At 40.0% G+C, this 18445-nt stretch overlaps 1 protein-coding gene across 1 annotated transcript in view; it reads left to right on the top strand.

The window, feature by feature from the left end:
* The window catches only part of b4galt5 (beta-1,4-galactosyltransferase 5), a 64993-nt gene that overhangs the window by 1600 nt on the left and 44948 nt on the right, over positions 1-18445 (top strand). The gene's annotated exons all lie outside the window — the stretch shown is intronic.

Here is an 18445-nt window from a genome sequence, read left to right on the forward strand (position 1 = left end):
CTGCTTATAGAGCAAATCATTGTTGATGATTTGAAGCAAAACTATTGAGGTTTACATCCAACAACACATTTATACTAACATAAAGTGTCATTTGTAAAATAACTTGTTGAAGAAATGCAATGTTCACATGGAAGCCTTTCACATGTAGTGCTTGAGTCAGCACTGGATGGATATCCTGTCGTGCTGCCTGAAAAAGCAACTCTTGCTAAGGCTAGACTACTTTTGCTGGCAGTCATTCATTTCTACAAATCCACAAATAAGGTTGAGCATGAGTAACAATTAAATGGACTTTTACATTTGACAAAAGGCCGATAAAGTCTTTACCAACCCCTACACAACATGCAAACTATATTAATAGAGGGTTCAGAATTATTGGAAAAAAAATATGTTTTTAATTTTTCAACTCACTGATATGTTGGTAAGAATACACAAACAACATTCTAAATGATTTGCTGTCCAGACCTGTCTCATTAGGTTAATGCAGGCCTTTCCATGCCATGGTATAAAATACAAACTGGCATCTACTTGCGACTTTTGGATGTCACCTTATTATGACACGGAGCTAATTTTGTAAATTATGACTTTTGTGGAAGTGTCATGGCTGCTGAGAAGTCAGCGCGTCCGCGGCACAGTTCTTAGGTCATGGGATCAAATCCAGCTACCAGCCTTCCTCTGCGGAGTTTGCATTTTCTCCCCGTGCTTGCGTGGGTCTCCACCGGGCCCTCCAGTTTCCTCCTACACTCCAAAACATGCATGACAGTTGAATTGGCTGGTCCAAATTGTCCCTGGGTATGAATGAGCGAGCGAGTGAGTTGTGTGTCTCTGTGTACCCTGCGACTGGCTGACAACCAGTTCAGGGTGTCCACTGCCCAATGATAGCTGGGATGGGCTCCAGCACCCCTGTGACCCTGCTGTGGATAATGGGTGCAGAAAATGTCTGGATGGACTTCTAGGGAATATCTATTTCCCGGTTTTACAAACAATTAGTTGTAGAAATTGGCCCCGTTATCAGAAGTAACTAGATAGAGAAGCGTCAGACTTGGTGGTGAAATGGTAATTATGATTCATTATTGTGTGAAAAAGTGAGCTTGTATTTCATAAATGAATTTGTAGCCCCCTCTGGTGGTTAATTTTAATGCACTGACATTTTAAGTAGGATTTTCATTGATTGATTTCTGAAAGAAAAGTCAAAAATTTTTCAGTGTTTAAAAAAATGGCCGAAGTAGAATACACATTTGCAAGTTAAGTCATGTTTATTTGTATAGCTCTTAATCACAAAGAGTCTCAAAGGGCTGCACAGACAACAGATAATTGCAAACCACAGACTATTATTACACGATCCCATGATCTAATGCCCAAACTACACGCACTTGAAAAATCGGGCCAGAAAAAAAAAACCCTCCTTTTTTTTGCCTTCCCACTCCGATTACTCAATGTTGGTAGCACATGCAGTGATTATTACAGTCTGGGACAAAACCTTTTCAAAAAAGACAGAATCCGCCCCCGGATACGTCTTGGAAAATTTAGTGGAACTTTACAGGGACGTTTAGGGATTAATTGATGACAAATCATAAATGGAAAAAAAATCTACTCCCTTAACTGCCAATTGATCCGTCTTTGGTTTTTGCACTGCTGTGGATAACAAAATCAATAGTTGCATCAATTTTTATGTGGAAGACACATTAGTGACAGGAATATCATACAAAAGTCCAGTCTCTGTGACCAATTCTGTCATCCCGGATGTTGAATGCAAAACTTAAACAGTCACGTGGAGCACTTGGGGTTGGAGCCGAACTGAACAAAGACCAGCACGATTAATTATACATGGTAACCAGGAGCAATACGGCTTCTCCAGCTGTTACTAAAATTGACTTGAGTTTTTAACACCCAAGGTGCTGGGTGGAGCTCCATGTAGCAAATAATCTGAGGTTTAAGGCTTGCAAGCAACATCTCTTTTCTTTCTGCTCAAAGAAGCAAGGCTTTTTCCTCCTGATTACCTAGTTTCTGACCCCATCTTTGTTGGTAATTTGTCGATTTTGATCAAAATCACACAACATAATTTGACATTCATTTGGATACAATCTAAATTGGCAGTACAGAGACCCTTTGCTATTTTGTGTTTTGGTTATTGCTGGTTCACTCCTTTGTGGGATTTTGTCATTTATATAATTGTATCGTCAATATATTCTGTTAGACAGCAGCGGGGACAGATTAGATATGGCGCTTTGTGTTGGGTGGGTGTGACAGTGTCTGTTTCTGTGACTGTGATAGGCTGGTGTATGCTGTCAGTCAAATAGCCGACAGGCGCTGCCTCGCAAACAAACTGGGAAGCATAGCGACCACTTGCTATTAGCAGCTCCTTACATTAAAAATAAATTAATCAATCAGACTCTGAGGACAGTCAGACTAGCGCAAAGAAATGGTGATCACTGTCGGTTGCTCCTTTGATTCAGAAGCGACTCTGGCGGTGTCGGTGAGAAGGCAAGAGCGGTGCTGCTGGCCCAGCGTACTACTAACTGCTTGGCTAAAAACTCTCCAAAGCCTGCTGTGGACACTGTATCTTGCCCACTCTGTGAAAAATATAACTTGGACCCACAACCTGTGGCAAACAGCTACATTTGGGACAGTCTTATTTCAATCATCGCAGGGATGTGTCTCCTTTTAAGGACACTAGATGCTAGCGCACAGCTAGCCGGCCACTGTCTAAACTGCTTTCTTATACTACAATGAGAAGCCCTCTAAATTTGTTTTACTTTTGTATTATGACAAAAAATTGAGTCATTTTTATTTGTATAGACCTTAATCACAAAGAGTCTCAAAGGGCTTCACAGGTTATTACACATAAGCAGTTTAGGTTATTCATATGCTATAGAGTAGAAGTGAGTTTTAAGCTTAGATTTAAACATTTCCACTGAGGTTGCAGATCGGCTCTCAGGGGGAAGAGCATTCCACAACACCGGTGCCCGGATGGAGAACGCTCTCGAACCTGCGGAACACTTCTTGGCTCTTGGGATCACCAGAAGACCGGCGCTCTCAGAACGAAGGTTTCGGGCCGGGACATAGGGGGAAATCAGATCTGAAAGATATAGGGGGGAAAGTCCATGTATGATTTTGTATAATAATAAGAGAACCTTGAAATCACATCTTAGGCTAACAGGGAGCCAATGCAGGTTAGCCAAAATTGGGGTGATGTGATCGGACTTTTTTGTCCTAGTTAAAAGCCTTGCTGCGGCATTTTGTATTAGCTGAAGACTCTAGAGTCTGGTCATCGGAAGACCGGAGAGTAGTGCATTACATTAATCGAGACGGGAGGTAACAAACGCGTGAATTATAATCTCAGCATCCGACTGAGACAGTATAGGACGAATTTTAGCAATGTTACGAAGATGGAAGAAAGCGGTTTTAGTAATTTTCTTCACATGTGTTTTAAAGGACAGATCGGGGTCAAATGTGACACCTAAATTTTTAAGTGAGTCACTCTGTCAACTGCTGTTATTTGTTGTATTATATTTGTAGATGTATGATTGTTTTGTGTTACAATTTTATACTCTCAGTCGGTTATTACATCATATCGAGGCAAGTTTAACCCTGAGGGGGCTTTTATGAAGGTGCGACGCTATTTCGAGGGTTTTCACTTTTAGCAGGTGGTTCTGGTCCACATTACCCGCAAAAACCCACGCATCTCTGTATGCAGTAAATATTAGAGACTCAACACTTCCTCGACAAATGAACAACTAATAATCAAATTGATCATTTCTACATAGTCTATCTTGGTTGGTTTGTTGGATCCCTTACTAATTGGTGTCGTAGGTGCACCCTTTCTGTGGTGTGCCTTTGGCATATACAGCCTGGTGGCACCCATTTTATTGAATTATTTATTAATGTATTTATGTAGCATATTTTAAATAATGTATTTTTCATTTTAGAAGGCAGCCAAGATTCCTGCCCATCAGCCACCACCCATTAACTTGAGATCTCCAATTCTCATTCATATCATAGCGTCTTTCATACTGTATTTAAAATACATCCTGGGTTTCAATTTATTCTCTCTCTCGCTCTCTAATTTATTAAGTCGGCAAATCCGCTCTAATGAAGGCTGCCTAAAAAGTGTGACACTACTTCGCGGGTGGCTCTGGTCCCCGTTGACCGCAAAAAACGAGGGATCTTTATTTCACAACAGCAAAGGACGTAACATAATCACCACAATTTTTTTGCTTTTTAACAGTTAATATTCTAGTGTCCACCATGATGAAAGACCAATGATCTGTGTGACAATATTTTGCTAGCAGTGGGACAAAAAATGGTGCCCACAATTTAGTAAATGTTAAACTGTTTCCTAAACTGTAAAATCTTTATTAATCTTCTCATTATAGACCAATAAAGGGTGAAAAGGCAATGTTTAAAGCTGAAACATTGTGCTTGTTTTTTGAGATCTCACAAAATGTGACAATTTTTAGGTCACAAGATTTTGTACAGACACCAGCAATCTGCTCTAATCTCGGAAAAGTTTCATTGCACACGCTCTAACAAGTTATGGGTCAAGCATGTACTTTAATTTATGGATGTTGCAAGTTCATCAACAGACAATACACAATCATTAACATTGAATAAAAGTAATGACAGAAGGTCAAAGTTGACAACTTCCTGTCCTAAAATCTTGACAGATGCAGCATGTTCTAGATGATGCGTACATTGGGCCTCAGTGCTGTTACGATGCCTCAGAATGCATGCACTGTGCAACATCTGGGCTTGACCATCTCCCTCAAGACAAAAAGATGAGTATGAGGTCAACAATCAATCATAAGCTATTAAATAGAAGTATGCCTTGAGCATAGATTTAAACACTTTCACTGAGTTTGCAGATCATATCTGACAGGGCAGAGCATTCTTCTGCTCCTGGGCCCAAATTGAGAATGCTATCAAATGTGCGGATTGGTTCTTGGCTCGTCACACCTTGGTTGTTGACCCTTTGGACACACGTTAACTGTTCACGTGACAACACCATGGCGGACGGCGGTAAACTGTAGTTAAGAATACACTCCATGGTTGAGGCCAGTAAACAGTAGAAAACAACAAAACAAGCTATGCTGTTTAACACCATTGGAAATGACTGGTCAAACAAATATTGTGCAGCTCTCGGATGAGGTGGGTCACTGTTGGATATCATAAGAGTGGTATTTTTAATAAACTAAGGATAACAGTGCTGGCTACTAACCCATACCGTTTTCCTCCCGACATTCACAGACCTAAACAAATCCTCCAGTCTGACTGACCTTAGTCCACATGATCTCTACCACTACTCTATATTCTAAATGGAGTCTCCATATACTGGCGCTTATCTAAAAGCTCATAAAAGTCTGGATGCTTAGTAGCTGGTGGGTTTCTAGTGTTGTGCTAAAAATGCTCCACTCAGGTGAAATTTCCCACCTCGCGTAAATTTTGCCTGAACAATTTTGTGCCTCATTTCTCAGGAATGTAATAGCACAGTAGAGCACAAAGCATTTGCACCTTGTCTAAAAATCACGTTTTAGGTAGTTGAAAAAGTCTTTTTGCGGGATGTCGCCTTTTCTTCTGAAAGTTCGTCTCCTGTTTTATCTAATAAGAATTTGGCAGGTCATTTAAGCTTACTAAGCTTTTTTTCAGTACACGTGCCTATTCGGCAGATTACTGTTTTTAATTGCTGGTTAATTGCAATGAAAGTAACCCGATTACGTGTCCATCGATTACTATAAAAAAGCGTTGTCAATTTGCCAAAGTAAATATTTTCAACTTGCTCAAAAGGGATTTCCATACAAGGTGCAAATGCTCCGTGCTTTACTGTTCTATAACATTGCCCGAAAAAGGAGATGAAAAGTTGTTTTAGTGACGTTTGTGCAAGGGGGAACATTTCACGCAGGGGTGCATTTTTTGGCACAATACCTGGTACAGGTTGCTGCGCTGTCGGGGAGGCACGTTATAGTGGCAAAGGTAGGACACTAACGTTAGCTGTGTTTGCTAACATGTTTTATGCAGGGTGCCTTCAAATCTCAAATCGACTGTAACCGAAAGCTGCTCAAATTGTTTATCGTCTGTGGCTATGTCTCTCAAACTGATAGCCCTTCGCACCAATAGGTAACAAAAAGTATATCTCAGTTTCCAAAGGTTGGGGACTCCTGCTTCAGAATTTCACACCATCAAATCATTTAAAATGTTGGCCACCAGTTACATCTGTTTTCAATTATTTTTTGAGTAAAAATTTGAAAATTTACAGCACATTTTTTGGGGGGATCTACTGTATATTAGTAAGTCATAGGCAACAGGCAAAAAAATGTAAAAAAGGACAAGGAGAGGGCCTTCTCTTTCATTTTGTACGTGAGGGAGATGATGTCAGGCCTTGTCTCTCCTTTGTACTGGCTGCCCATGTCCTTCTGTCTCCCGCACAAGGGTTTACCGAGCACTCTTGCACCCGTGTGTTAGCCCAGATTGCAGATGCTGACTGATGCAGACCGGGGATGCAAGCCACAGCTGGGCCCAATTGCAGTTGTTTATTTCATTAAACCACCGAAGAATACCATTGGTGCAAATGCCAGGGAAGACACAAATTCTATTAATAGGTTTGAATACAGATATGCTCACACACACCTCCACATCCGGGGAAAGCGAAGACGGGCCAGGTGGCTCCTTTTTGTCTCTGGTGAACAGGTGTCTCTTTCCATTCAATAGTTGTGTGTTGGTGTGATGCTCCGATTTCCATATGCAATTGCATAGATTCTGCTCCATTTATTTTGTCTGTCCATTCATTTTTGTAACCTTAAAATAAAAATCATGTAGATAATGATGACTAAAAAAATAGTATTGTGATTTTTGTTTTCTTACAGCCTGAAAAAACAAGATCCTTTCACCATTTATAAAACATTTTTGTAAAACAAAAGAGTGGCATATGTTAGACAATTGCATGCCTTTTGGTAGGTGGTAAATTGACTTATAAAGCACTTTCTACACTAACCATTATAATCGAATTTATTATTCAGGGCCCTTTTCTCATTTACTTACTTCCACGCAATGTCACCTGCCAGACCATTATTATTTTTGCAATGTAAATGATTACTATATTTATTTCTTTATTTTAAATTGAATTTTATGGTTTCAGGTGGTTATTGGATGGCATTTTAGTTTTCTCTTATGATGCATCTCAATGGGTAGAAACTACTTGTCTTTGCTTTGTATAGTAAATATGTTTTACTTATGGCCTCCATCTTTTTGTTCTTGTCATCGTTGCAGTCTCTGTCAACTTGTTCATAGTGTGCTTGCAAGTGCATTTCTTAGACGCGGTCGTGTAAACTCTTCTTTATCTTTCTTGGGGTTGGGTTGGCGTTTTGACTGTACTTGAAGAAGGCCTCTTGCTTTCACCATATTTTTACAACACTAAAAAAAGAAAGAAAAAAAGCACAGGGACGAGTATGCTGTCAATCTCCATCACTCACCATCACCCTTATCCCTCTTACCTCATCTGTTCCGCCCCAATCAGATTGTTTAAAAAGTTGGATGAAAGCAGATAGGAAGGGGGATAAAAATAGCATAAAGGCTCTTTGAAGTCTGTTGTTCATTGTTTACACAAAGTTAATAGAGAAAATATAGAACTTTTTGAAGATCACCCCAAACGATGCACCCCACCTTTTAACGATTGTATAAAATAAAGAAAAACGTATGTAATTCGTCCTTAAATTCCAATTCAAGGTTTAATTACCAGGTTTGTGTAGAGGTCAACAACACTGAAATTACAATTGTCATGTTTCCGGGACAGCAATTATGTGTCCGACATTGACCTTAGATAGAAATAGAGCTTTTCCTCATATTTAGACGATGAAGTCATGTGTGGAAAGAAAGTTTTACAAACTATTATGATTAACAGTATAGATAGGCTTCAGCTTCTCTGCGACCTTTGAGAGGATAAACGGTTTCAAATGACATACCTGAGTTCCCTTCGAGTAACAGCTCCTCTTGCAATATATCTCCTAAAAGTATAGGTTTTATATTGGTCGATTCGTCTGTATGATTATTCAATAGGGCTTGTCAAAATATTGATTATCACTGCCGATGATACGCTTAACCAGTAGTTGATCTATTTCTTTTGGACAGATGCGTTCTGGTCTTAGGTTAGTAATGAACAAAGTTTAGCATTGAACACTTCCACTCTGAAGTTACAGTCCTTCACGTCAAGTGCATAAAATATGGTCCGGTGCCATTTTTTTTCAAAGTGTCGAGTGCTGACACAATGTTTTGAATACCTTTTATGTTCGATTTTACTTACATAAAAAGTGAACTCAGAATTTCAATGAACTATCTATTCATTGGGTTTGTGATTCAGGTGCTACATCACAAAACCTTTTTCATTAGTCAGTACATCCATAATTCATTTTCATTCATGCCTGTCAAAAGGCAGTTCAGAGTCCGTTTTGGAGTATATATAAAGTAGGTGTGTAGATACGGTTGCTCAACAATGAATGACTCCCACATATTGAGGGTACTAAAGGTTAAACACCTTTGTTCAAATGACAGATTTTTGATTTGCATGAATTAAAAACATATCAAATATTTATGTACATTTTAACTTATTCAACTTTGTGTTGAACTGATAACTTTCAGGTTGATGCAAAAGATCCATGGCTAACCACTCAGATAGGCTTCCTGCACTACCTCAAATATATTTGAATCCTATTTGGGTATGACCTGGCACTTGTGTTGCAGCACAAGGCTATTTTATGTGAGCACGCTAATAATGCCTCGATGGACATGTTGAAACTGTGTTGTTTGCACTGTTGAAGTAACATGCAACAACACCAAAAGTGTTGAGCATCAGTGCCGATGCTTGAGGATATGGTTAATGATGGTAAATGATTAACTTTGAACTTTGCTTTGTTGTAAGCTTTATGAGTAACACCTGTTTAGATTGTTGACACCAGCACAAATCCCTTAGTCATTGGCAATTTGTACTCTGACCTCATATCAATTCAATGTTATTTTGCCATTCTTGTCAAGTTGATCGTATGCCGCTGTAAGGTTTTGAGGCTGCATGACTTGAGGGATTTTGTTCACCAGTGAAGGCTCTGTTTTGCAGTGTTTGCATTGTTTGCATTACGCTCATGTGTTAATGATCAGATTTCTATGGTATAATCATGACTTATTTTAGCCTAACAAACAAGCAAAATAACACTCATCGAGCTCCGGCTTATCATCCTCATAAGTCTTTATGAATGACAACATGTTTGTCAGAAAGAGAGATAATGCATGTGTCTTGTAATCCAAACATTAAAGAATCTTTTTTCATTAATGATTTACCTTATTTATCTATTTATGGACTGGCAGGCCAGTCCTGCAAAGGGCAACACCAGCAGTTTAATTAATGCCGTTTTAACTGCTATAATTCTTGCAGCTAGGACATAAGTAGCTAATGTTTGACATTTTCACCACAGTTGCCATGGATCCCACAAGGGTTATTACCTACTTTGGACTAACTTTTATTTATTGTGACAGCAACCCTAGAAACCTCTGCTATCGTTGTATCCATGATGACCCAGGAAACACAAATCCCCAGGGATACACCGAGAGCAGCCATTTGTAGTTGAGGCCCACTCTTTCGTTTAGTAGGGATATCGTACCTTTTGTAAGTCTAAAGATCTTGTGATAACACTTGTCCAGCTCTTTGCCACAGACGGACTGAAACGGCACACTCCATTTATCAACACAAGTGGAGCAAAATGGTTGAATCAGTGCCCAGCTGGTAGTAGTACGCCTTTGCATCCAAATGTGCATGTGCTCTGGCCAGGGGCATGTGACTCCAAATTCCATTATAATAGAGTTTTTGGTTAAACATCAATGGCGCAGAGTTCATTGAACTCAGTCGAAGGCATGAGCAGTTCTCTTAAAGCCTTTCGTTGACCGCAGAACAGAAAGGATATGCAATGCATACCCCAACTTTTTTGACCAGTGACAATGGAAACCAAGAAATGTTCAATCTATTCTCTCAAAGTCACTTGAAACTATCAAATATAATTTTCTAAATACCCTTCTTTTAAATGGTGGACAGTTAATTAGTCCTTAGGATATTAGTTCAAACCTCTTCCCACATTTGATGTGAACATAGCTGGATGAATGTTTTAGAGTTGTAAGCTAATACAAAGTGCCTGAAAAAATAATATAATTATCTCATCTGCCAAATATCTATTTATTGTACATAATTAAATAGGCATAGTGACACAATTTTAGTGTCTCCTCATTTCACTGTTTTACTTGAACTGTAACTTTCACCACACAGCGCTCGTAACCAAAGTTTTTGCTTGCCCACAATATTGACCAAATGACTGTAATAACTATGATCTGGATTTCCTTTTACACCACATCCCAAAACAAACTCCCATGTATGGATAAAAGAGACCCTATGCATCATTACCCGTGTCACTCAAAATACAGTATCTGTGGCATATGTCATGTTTCCTATTCTGGTCTAATCATGTAATTTAAAGGAAAGTATACTTCCATCATGTAATTTTTTTGAAATAAGTTAGCCTTTCGCTATACTGCATTTGCTTGGACTTTTTACAAAAAATATATTGTGTTGAATAGCATTTTTTGGGACCGTATGTTCTGCACTGTAAGGAGTACTTGACTATTAGGCTCATGGAACTAAAACTACTGTAAGTGCTAGGGTTTTACAAAAAACAAAAAGGTGCTGTATTTGAATTGATTGATGAGTCAAAATATATCACTTATCACAATTACTTTCAATTGCATGACATTGAATGCAACAGGAATCGAACCCTGATCAAGGCATAGAGTGTGCCAGATCCCATCCACTAAATCCCTAAGGATGTAGACGACACATGAAAATGCATTAACTTTTTTTTTTCATCATCACAGTATTTTTAATCACAGTGCCAAATCGTCAATGTTATTATTGGGCCGTACTCTGAGAATATTGTCAGACATCAAAACAGTCCGGGGTGGCAAATTCTTTATGAAACGCACAATATTCTGAACTGATTAACGTTAAGGGAGTTGCGGGAAGTCTACTGTATTCTTCATTATATAAGGGGCCCCAGGTTAAAAGGCGCACCTTCAAATTTCTGGCCAATTTGGTGGCGCCTTATAGTCTGTAAAATACGGTACATATTATTTCATAGTCAGAATCTTTTTTTAATGCAGTACAATGGACTTAAAAATTTGAAACGTCCTCCTGTTTCCTCATGGGTCTTACAGCCGGACCTCTGTAAGTGTGTACTAAGATAACCTTGGCTGCATCCTTAATTTCCCCATTGTACAAGCTGACCCTTGGTCCAACCCTAAATGTCGAGACATCTTGCCATAGACAGATGGCGGGCCCGAGAGCACCACAGCCGATTCAGAAAAGGGGCAGTCCACTGTTTGAAGTGGCCTACGTTGAGTTGGAAGTCAGCGCAAGGTTGGGTCCAAGCGCTTACATTTACGCCTTTAATCATTTATGTACCCTAATCATCCTCTCGAGAATTCCAGTCCTTGTTGACTTGGCCTGGTCGCCTTTGTTAGTGTGATGGTTGCCAAGGCTACAGTGGTCATGTGAGAACAAAAACAGAGGCCCCAAAAAGGAAAGCTTATAGGCTGGCGGAGGTCATCCGCGCACATACAGAATATGCTTATTAAGTCAAGTCAAGTCATTTTTATTTGTATAGCCCTCAACCTGTGAAGCCCTTTGAGACTCTTTGTTATTATTACACAGACTATTTTTTCAGACTATTATTACACCATCCCCTGATCTGGAACCAGCATGAGGGCAAGGAAAAACTCAAAAACCTCAACATGAGGAAAATTAAGAAACTTGAGAAGGGACCGCACATGTGGTATCCCCCTTCCAGGATTACCAGACAGCAAAGGAGGTTGCAATCACAAATAATACAGCGATATTGTCCATGAAAAGTATAGGTTATTCATATGCTATAGAGTAGAAGTGAGTTTTAAGCTTAGATTTAAACATTTCCACTGAGGTTGCAGATTGGATCTCAGGGGGAAGAGCATTCCACAGCACCGGTGCCCGGATGGAGAACGCTCTCGAACCAGCGGAACACTTCTTGGCTCTTGGGATCACCAGAAGACCGGCGCTTTCAGAACGAAGGCTTCGGACCGGAACATAGGGGGAAATCAGATCTGAAAGATATAAGGGAGCAAGTCCATGTATGGTTTTGTATAATACTAAGAGAACCTTGAAATCACATCTTAGGCTAACAGGGAGCCAATGCAGGTTAGCCAAAATCGGCGTGATGTGATCGGACTTTTTTGTCCTAGTTAAAAGCCTCGCTGCAGCATTTTGTACCAGCTGAAGAGACTCGATTCTGGACTGCGGGAGACCGGAAAGTAGCGCATTACAGTAATCGAGACGGGATGTAACAAACGCGTGAATTATTATCTCCGCATCCGACTGAGACAGTATAGGACGAATTTTAACAATGTTGCGAAGATGGAAGAAAGCGGTTCTAGTCATTTTCTTCACATGTGTTTGAAAGGCCAGATCGGGGTCAAATATGACACCTACATTTTTGACTGAGTCACTCCGGGTGATATTACATTTGTCAATGTTCACAGCAGTTTTGGAGAATAAGTCACGGCATTTAGATGGACCAATAACTAACATTTCGGTCTTTTCAGGGTTAAGACGCAAGAAATTGAGTGACATCCACTCTTTTATCTCAGTGAGGCAGGCCTCCAAATTTTCACAATTTAGTGTGGCAGATTCCTCCTACGGAAGATATAGTTGAGTGTCATCTGCGTACCAGGTGAAACTGATATTATACTTGCGAATAATATCACCTAATGGAAGCATGTAAATGCTGAAGAGAAGGGGGCCAAGCACTGAACCCTGCGGAACACCACAGGTAACTCTAAAGGGCTCAGATGTTAATTCGCCATATTCAGGGATCAGAATTTTCCGCGGATCCGCGGATTTCCGCTGTTTTTGAACCCCAAAGGCATTCCTACTTTTTCACTTTTTCTCTTGCGTAGCAAACAAATTCAAAATCCGACTGTCTCACTCTTTCCTTTATTGCTCTGGCGCACCCTGGCGGCCGTTAGAAAAATTGCTGCTTTATTCCTGGACCCTGGCTATTTCAGCTGAAAATGAAAATCTCCATTCTGATCCCTGCATATTTAACACAGTGCGTCCTATCTGAGAGGTAGGATCTGAACCATGAGAGGACGGTTCCTGAGAGACCAATTCATTTTTCCAACCGTTCTAGTAAGATATTATGGTCCACTGTGTCAAAAGCAGCACTAAGGTCCAGCAGCAGCAAAAGTGATAAAGCGCCAGAGTCCATTGCCAGTAGGAGATCATTGGTTACCTTAATCAGAGCTGTCTCAGTAGAGTGGTTAGCCCTGAATCCTGATTGCATTGATTCAAAGAGATTGTTCTCGGATATTAAATCATTCAGCTGCTGCGCCACTACTTTTTCAAGTACTTTAGAAAGAAACGGTATTATTTACATAGTGATTCTGTGTGTTATTTTATGATTGCAATGATTTCAAAACAATACTCCAGTGATAAAAGTCAAAAGTGAGCTCTACGCTTGGGGTTGCTGTGTATGCACAAGATTTGTTGTAATGTCAGGATTTTTCTGATGCCATTCAGCAGTTTTTTTGTGTGCAACCAAACCTGTAAAGGATCCTCCCTTCACATGCTGCTTTCTGAGGCCTTTCATTTTTTTAAATGTTTAGAACTGTTGTGGAGATTGTGTGGCCTTCGTTCGTCTAAATTCAAAAACAGTATCAACAGCACTTTAGTGTATTTTTCTGACCACGACCAGTCTGAAACAAGATACCCGAAAACCATAAAGTCGGGGTAGCTCACCAGAACTGTTGTCTTGCAGCCACCACATTTGGTGATGGTACGCAACCATGACCTCCTTGCATCCCCCAGAGTCTAGTGAATCCAACTATGTAAAACATTCACTCCAAGACACACGATAATGCCGACAGATTAAAAAAAAAACAATCTGCCAAAAAGCACCTTTGCATCGATGGGCGTTCCTTGTTGCTAGCAGTCTTTTTAGCCCCATAATTCATGTTTACAAATTAACAGACTTGTAAAATTATTTTAACTGATAATTTATATCCTTTTGGGGAAATTGTAGGCTTCGTTTTGATGGTCCACAACCCACATTAGCCTGGACAGGCCTGTATAGCTATAGAGGACCTCCCCAATTAACTTTAGCCATTAGTAACCAATTTAAATGATAGACACATTGGTAAGCCAATAAAATTCTGAACAAATCAATATGAAGATGTGCCTATTGTATTCAAAATAGACCCTGAATAAAGGGTGCATAATGGCGCTAAAAAAAAAAAATTACGCACTACTTTTACGCACGAGTTTGCACAATCATTGAATGACCTTAGAATAAAGAATTGAATTGTTTACAACTCTGTCGGAATGTATCAAAAATTGGTTAAAGTAATGTACAAATTTGTAAAGATTTTGGTGTTCCAAACTGGTCTTTTCCAAATCATCCACTTTTGGAAACGCCTAAACCTACCCTTGGAAAAATGTCTAAAACACAACGTTTAGTTTTTCAGATTGAATCAAATTTGACAAGGTACCAGGTAAGACCTCAAGCTTTTGTCTCACCTGTTTTCCAGCTAAGATGCCCATGCTACACTGATCTGCAGGCATTTGATTGCAGAAAAATAAAAAAATAAAAAAAAAAAAAAAAATATATATATATATATATATATATATATATATATATATATATATATATTACAATATTCATTTATTCAGGCGAGAATAAAAACATTCTATTTATTTGCATATTACTTTAGATTACTCAATGTTAGTGTCACTTGCAATTATTATTTCAGTTTAGGACACTTTAAAGTTTTACCTTTCAAAAAAATACCAAAACCGTCTATTCTCCAAATATTTCAAGAACAGCATTCAATTTACTTTGGATGCGTCTTGGATTGGAACTTTAATTTTACATTTCACGGGAACATTAAAAGGTTAAAGCATGGCTTGATGTGGTCAAGTAACTAAAATCCCTCATGTTGACAATGGCAGCAAACCCAAACATTTTCCCCAGCTCTTAGAGAAAGTTCAGTATACCCTAGGTGAGGAATAAGCAATTAAAGTGCTCAGATTTTAATTGGTACAACTACATAAGAGTCCACAATTCTAAACTGAATAGCCCCCAATTGTTTTCTAAAATGATATTTTCTGAAATGTCGAAATATCTGGAATTGATGAACTTGGACATTCATATAAAAATAAAGGTGTGTAGTCTCGAGGACATCTGTAAATTTGACACCAGTTTAAATTGCTCTTTCATTAGCATTTTCCAAACTAGTAAAAAAATGTGCTGAAAATACTGGCAATCGATACATTCTTTATTTACTGTATATTTCAGACCAGTTGGGCGTCAAAATTCAATCAAACGAATCAGATAAAACATACTTTATTTTCTCCAAAGACGACATCAATAATGTCTCTAATACATCGACAATACATTTCAATTTCAATATTTGTAGAAAAGGCAATTGGATCCAGACTGGCGTGAATTATAGTCAAATACAGATGCACAGTTTGCGTGAGTGTTGGCATTGTGCGTAGACGACGTGTATCGCGTATCTTTCCTGTATATCTCGTGCTTCGTAGCATTACTATAATGTTGGGAATGTTCTGGGTCACCGCCAAATACAAAAGCCGGCGGAAATGAGCTGACAGAAGGGAGCGAGAGGCGGGGGGCCTGCAGGAATGAATCATTATTTGGTGGCCACAGTCCTGGCAGAATTCTATCTGTCATCGTCCTGTGAGACGGGAAACGCGCTTTGTGTCCTTCCAAACAAAACAAGAGCAGCCTCTGGAGTTTTGCGTTGTCATCAAAATCTCATATCTGCGATTGATCATCTGCAGAAGTTGATTTTTGTTTTTGTTGTTTCATTGTTGGCATTTGGACTGTATTTACAACGCATGCTTTCCTCTAGCCCAATGCGCTCCATGACAGGAACACCAACGATAAAAGAAAGATCAAAGCAGAGCAACGCGGTGAAAAAATTTGTAGAGGTCGACCAATTAATGCCAACGATATTTGGGAATTTGACAGATATCAGTATCAGCATTTTCATCCATTCGATGAGCCGGTTATTATGTCATATGCAGCCGAGACTCTCTCCCTTGCTCCTCCTTCTACCCTCCCCTTTTAGAGAGTATAAAAAGAAGACTAATGTTAAAGTGATGAGCTCTTATCATAACATTAGTTTGTGAATCTGGCTCTAAAACAGGAGTGCCCACACTTTTCAATTTGCTCGTTGGAATTCCGATGCACTTTTTGTTGTAAGTTAATTTAAGTCATGTTTATTTTTTTGTAAAATAAAATAAAATAAAAAATGGGGAGCTATTTAAATTTCTATACGAGTTTCTGCTAAGCCTAATTTTATCTTCTGCACTGTTAGTTTTTGGTTTGAGTGAAAGATTAGTCATTTTAGTTGTGTTGAAATTGTAATTTATTTGCTGTAAAAGTTTCAAAGGAGCATTTCAAGTTTTATTTCCTGCACTGCTAGTTTTTGGTTCGGTTGAAAGATTAGTCATGTTACTTGTGTTGAGATCTTAATTTGGGGCGGCAGTAGCTCAGGAGGTAGAGCGATCGTTTTAGGATTAAGGGATCCCAGTTCGAATCCCGGCTTGTCCGTGTTACATGTCGAAGTGTCCTTGGGTAAGACACTGAACCCCCAATAAGCAGCGCCTTACATGGCTGCACTGATCACGGCCGCTATTGGGAAATGTGAAGCACAATGTAAAGCGCTTTGGGAAGTCATTGACTTGAAAAGCGCTATATAAATGCAGATCATTTTAAATGCAGATCATAATTTACTGTAAAAAGTTTCACCGAATAATTTCAATTTTCATGTACCTTTTATATGATTTGCTGCTAAACCTACTTTTACTTCCTGCACTGTTTTTGGTTTAATTGAAAGATTAGTCATTTTAATTGTGTTAAAATTCAAATGTGTTTACAGTAAACTGTTAGAGAGGGTTCTTTAAGTTTTATTTGAATTTAAAACAAAACATCTGTTCTTTTTGCATTATCAGCAATTTAATATGCATCCTCTACAGCAGGGGTGTCAAGCTCATTTGAACACGATAGAACAAACATTCTGTCAGGGGCCGGACTAGTAGATCCAAGAGAAAGAAAGAGAGATAAAGAAATAAGAGAGAGGGAGGGAAAATGAGAGAGGGCGGGACAAAGAAAGAGAGAGGGAGAGAGCGTGAGAAACAGAAGATAAAAAGTCGTGAGAGGGGGAAAAGAAAGGGAGAGGAAGAAAGAAATCCAAAGAGAAATAGAAAGACAGAATGAGAGAAAAGAGAAAAGAAAGCGCAAAGGGTAGGGAAAGAGAAAAGAGACAAAGAGCAACAAAGGAAGAGAAAAAGAGAGACAAAGAGACAAAATGAGAAAAGGAGAAGAGAAAAAGAGAGACAAAGAGACAAAATGAGAAAAGGAGAAGAGAAAAAGAGAAAAAGAGAGAGAGAGAAATACATACAAGTAGTGTCTTTGTTCGAGGCACCTGGCTTTGGCGAAATCAAGTGGACCTATTTCAACCTGCAGCTTGTTTTTCTCTTGCGCTTCTCTGAGCGTTGTCTCGCGGGCCGGACTCAATCCCTTAGCGGGCCTGATCTGGCCCCCGGGCCGCCTGTTTGACACCTGTGCTCTACAGCAACTCCATGTTGTTGGAGGTCGCCCGCAACGACGTCGAGCCATCGAGTGCGGGGTTTCCCTCGTGGTCGTCTCCAGCCTGCGGCCTTTGGGTCAAACTGGAGAATGGCTCGTGTCGGATGGTCTGGTGGTAGACGAAGGACATGGCCAAACCAGCGGCTGCGGCGTTGTGCGACCAAGGAAGATGCTCGGGGCTGGCACGTGCGGGCTCTGAGCTCTTTATTGGAGACTCGCTGGGGCCACCTGATGTTCTCGATAGTTCTGAGAGCCCTGCTATCAAAACCGTCGATGCTTGTGGCCAGGGTGTCGTTCAGGGGCCATGTTTCTGAGCCATAAAGCAGGATAGAGAGTACGGCGAGGTTGTAAATCCGGAGCTTCGTCCTGCGTGCGATGGTCTGGTGCCGCCAGAGTGGTTTCCAGAGAGACTGCAGAGCAGATGCTGCCAGGGCTCTTCTGCGGAGAATCTCTGGTTTTAGGTCCCCATTGTCTGTCACCATGGACCCCAGATACACAAAGCTCTTGACAGGCTCTACGATGTCGCTACCAATTTGGATGGGAGGTAGATCTGGTCCATCACCGACATACATGAACTTGGTTTTCGTCCAACTCACTTGGAGGCCAAGCCGCGCTGCCTCTTCGCTGTAAATGCCCAGAGCGTCTCTCAGCTGGCTGTAGGAAGTGCTGAGCATGATGGTGTCGTTAGCATACTCCAGGTCAGTTAGGTGGGAGTTGCCGAA

This window comes from Urocampus carinirostris, chromosome 3 (assembly GCF_059441175.1).
Source record: "Urocampus carinirostris isolate Australia breed hairy pipefish chromosome 3, RoL_Ucar_1.0, whole genome shotgun sequence".
NCBI classification, from domain to species: domain Eukaryota; kingdom Metazoa; phylum Chordata; class Actinopteri; order Syngnathiformes; family Syngnathidae; genus Urocampus; species Urocampus carinirostris.